The following is a 4,452-nucleotide window of genomic DNA, read 5'->3' on the forward strand; positions in this document are numbered from 1 at the left end:
AAAAGGTACAGAAAGAAGTTGTTGAAGAAGATTTCTTTTACTGACTAAGTTACTAGTAGAAGCAAGCTATAACGGCTGTAGCTTCCTTTCTGCAGTGGGGAGTCTATGTGGTCGCGACCCCACTTCTCAAGTTTAAGCAGCCTCAGAGTGTTGCTTTTATCTCACTTTCTACATGTAGTGCAGGCAGGGAATACATGAGCAAAGCTCAGATGTTACTGACTTGGGCCCCAGAGTCCTTCCTATATTTTTGCCACTTCTGCAGGGCCACTTCTATCTCTTTTCAGAAATACTAATGGTATCAGAAGGTGAGGGTTTTTGTTTGCTTTTGTTTTTCTGTAACGTATTCAATCCATCCTTGAAACGTTGCAATAGAAGTTTATCAGGTAACTTTTTTCTCCTCCTTACTGATTCTCAGCAAAATGTGTGCTTTAGAGGTTATCACTTCTATTTTGTCGCTTGGATAAATGTAACAGTTTGTGAATATGCAGGTATTATCTTTCTCCTAAGGAAAATATGAGTTGTCGTATAAGTAGCAGGAAAAAGAGAAAAATGAGAACGTGGGCTTCATTTCAGCTTAAGTCTTGGTAGTCTAGGTCAATGCTTCGGTCAGTAACTCCCTTCCATAATTTCAAGCAAACAGCAAGCAATTACTTCCCTAGAACAGAGATAATTTCCTAGTGAACAAAAAACTCATTTAATCACTGGTTATAGAGACTGCATCTAGCAGTTGTTTGTTGGAGAAACACCTGCAGGTTTTCAAATGTCATTTTAAATTACTGTAGCACTCTGTCACCTTACCTGTTATGCTAGAATGTATAAACAGAGGTTATAAAGAGTCAGAGTTATGTTTATCCAACAACAAAGCACCAAAGCTTTTCTAGGAGAAAGCGAATCTATCCCTGACTTGCAATTTGTCAAATAAAAAACTGCTGAAAATCCTCTGTACGTGCTCCAACTTTTTGTCAGCACTCCAAGTTGGTATGACCTGCCAAAATAAGCAAATCACCTTGGCAGTATTTCACTGGTGGCTAAAGAGGCTGAGAAGAGTTGAGCTGAGGAGGAAGATTTTTGGATTCCCAGTAAAATGGGAAAATGTTTCAAGAGTCATTTACTCTTCCCTTGATACTCTTTGTGTTTCTGGTGAGATAGAAACTGCAGCTTGTTTTCCTAAGTCTTCATGCTTAGTGCTGTACAAAGGATAATATGAGGAAAACAAGGGAATTGAATGAGCAACAGAACTGAAGCTGGATTTCCAAAGGGATCACGTCTTTGATGATTTCTCTTGTGTCTTAAAAGACTATTTGATTCTCAGATCATTTGCAGTATTTCTCTTGTCAGTGGTGCTTCAATAAATATACAATAAAACTTCACTCATCTGGAGTTTACTTCCTTGAGGGCTTTTTCCTTCTTCCTGTGTCAGTAAATGAGGTATAATGTACATGAATGGATATAGGCTGACAGGGGGCTTCTGTATTGCAGACCAACTATGAAGATCATATTCTGGAGGTGATGACAGCAATGGAAGAAACACGACAGCATGCTCCAGGGAAGAGTAGGATGGCATTTATTTTCAAGAAGAAAGTAAGTAAGATGCTTAGATATTGTTGTGTAAAGTCACTGGTCCTAAAAAGTGACCGCAGTCCCATACATAAGAACTTATGGGAGCCACTGCAGAAATATTTATAAACAAGTGTTAATGTTCATAAACTAGCTTTTTGCAAGAGGTTGAAGATATGGGGCAAAATTTCAGGAAATCAACTTGTCTTTCAGATTCTTCTGTTTCACTTTAGTAACAGCCCTATGATACTGCTGAAGTTTCAAATCCTTTGGGGTCGACTCCATTTTTAAAACACAAACAAACAAAAAACAACCATGCATTTCTTAGAAACTGCTATGCTCATGTGTTCAGGTTCGTTTCTTCATTAAATCTATTGCTAATACTTACTTGATCTAGTCAAATGGAGTTAGTTCAGGACTTTCATATTATGCTGACCTTTCTAAAATCTGCATTAAAATCTGAAGAACATGTGGGTGTGCTACAATTATAATTACTGTTTTTAACATATATTCATTCTGACTTTATATGTGAATGAATCATGCTAATATGTTTTAAATACATTCTGCTTACTCTAACAGTAGTAACGTGGGTGAAGCCTAAAGGTGGTTTCTTGGGAACTGTTTTTTTTCTCCTGTTTGTTTAACCCTGCAGAAAAGTCAACTGCATGATGAGAGGTGGGGATGTTCTCTGTATTGGACAGACAATATCTTTGTTGTGTTTACATAGGACCTGCAGCAATGATTTCCTGCAATAAAAACAGATGAACATTGAAACAGAAAAATGTGTTTGGGCAAGAGACAACAGTGCTGTCTTCACTTATTCTTAATTGCATTAACAAGTCAATTAAATCTATTAAAGTCTAGGAAGATGTTAGTTCATCAGATCAAGATTTTTGTGCAGATTAGAGAAAATAAATTTAAAAATTACAGGGAGGAGAGAGATTTAAGTAAAATAAATGCATCAAGTACGTTTGTGTTCATTTTGAAAGGCCTTTAGCGTATCTCAGGTGCTTCCTTATTTCACATACCAGAATGCTATCTGACATACAGGGTGACAAAGCATATTCCTATGTGAATAAACAACCTCTGCTTGCAAACTCTTAAAAATGACCACATAGGGAGCCAGAAGCTGTCCTTAATAAAGTACTGGTATAACTGGGAGTTAATGGAACTGAAAGACACAGAAGAAGTGGTCTTGTTGGGTCTAGCTTGCCTACTGTGGTTTAATGGGTGCTAATGAAATTATTAATGACTTTAGCACTCTTAACTCTCACCAGCAATAATGGTGCTACTTTTTTTTTTTACCCTGTATCAATGATTACCAAGACTATCTCTGATAGCATCCGTCTGCTTGAATTAGGAGGCTACAAGCACTGAAAAATTCTTTTGAATAGGGGTTATCGATCTAGATTATTTTTTCTTCTAACTGTGAAATGACAAACCATGCATTCAGCATAGGGCTAGTTATTAAAAATAAAGCTGCAGTTCCTATGTATTAGCACAAAGGTGTTTCTGAGATCCAGCTATTTGGGACTTTGCAGATGTAAATACAGACAATAATAGATCAATTATATACATAATTCATGACTTAAGGAACATGTTTTGGAAATCAAATTTTCATCTTTTTTTTTTTTATCTTCTTTTTCGAGTTATGGGGTATATGGTTAAGAGAGGGAACTAAAACAATGTGTTGTTGTACTTTTAACATGACACTAGCTAAAAATAGTGTTAATACAGACTGTAAACAGCTGCAGAAGACTGATTCAAATAACTTCTGTAGTGTTTGAGTTTGTTCAGTGAATTGAGATAATTTGCACTGTTAATGGATTACTGCTGGTCTAGCTGTGCCCATGTTAACCCTATGATTCATTTCTGAAGTTTCATTGGTCCATATTAGGCATGTACAGTGGCCAATATTGGATTATTTAACTGTTGCTTAGTAATATTTCACACTCACTTCCAAGCTTCACAAAACAACCTTGCAGTTCATTCAGAGCTAAAGTACAAAGGAATTGTACTAAGCTACACGGAGGATCCATGGCAGGCTGGGAAGTAGAGACCTGGGGAAATTATAAATATGTTTGTTAAATAAACAAAATTTTTCTTTGGGTGTTCCATCTCCCCTTATTCTTCTGCTATTTTTAGATGTGATCTTTAAGGTCCCTTCCAACCCAAGCGACTTATGATTTGAACCTCATTTACAGCTTCCCTGCTTTTCTTTTCTTTCCCTTTGATTTTTTATTTTCCTCAGCCCTGAACAAGCTATGTCTTGCTTTTGGTTGTCCTCTGCCCTTCAAAAAGCAATGGGAAACATGTTTAAAGACTTTTTCTTGAGGGAGATGGCTCATTCTGCAGGGTGATGAAGTCTTCAGCATTTAACTGTGGCTTTGGAGCTGTTATTCTTAATGAAATCATAATGAAGATGCTTCAACTTGTCAAGGGCAAAATTAAGATTGCACTGTAATGAATCAAATGCTTCAAGTATTCCATGGACTTATCTATATTTTGTGTAACTACCTGATGCATTAGATTAACAAACATATTGAGATTAAAATATACAGTGGATAGAGCAGTCTAAAAGTAGAGACTTTGTAGAGAGGGCCTGTCACATTCCTGATCTAGTTTAGCCAGGTTTTTTCAGAGCTGATCAGACTATCCATTTGTATTATGTACCTCAGCCACACAAAAATGGGGAAGAACATCAATGAGGCTTTTACTGAACAGTACATTCTTGCCTGCAGGAAAACAGAATTTGTTAGTGGGACTGCTGCTGTTTCCAGAAAAAGATGAAGGTTTTTTTCTCCCCATTCCATGGTTATGAAGGAAGAAGCACAAAGAAACCTATGCCTGTTCTTCTGCACTTTCTCATTAACAACAACTGACTCATCCTTTTTT

The sequence above is a fragment of the Meleagris gallopavo genome, chromosome 13, assembly GCF_000146605.3.
Source record: "Meleagris gallopavo isolate NT-WF06-2002-E0010 breed Aviagen turkey brand Nicholas breeding stock chromosome 13, Turkey_5.1, whole genome shotgun sequence".
In the NCBI taxonomy this organism is placed as follows: Eukaryota; Metazoa; Chordata; class Aves; order Galliformes; family Phasianidae; genus Meleagris; species Meleagris gallopavo.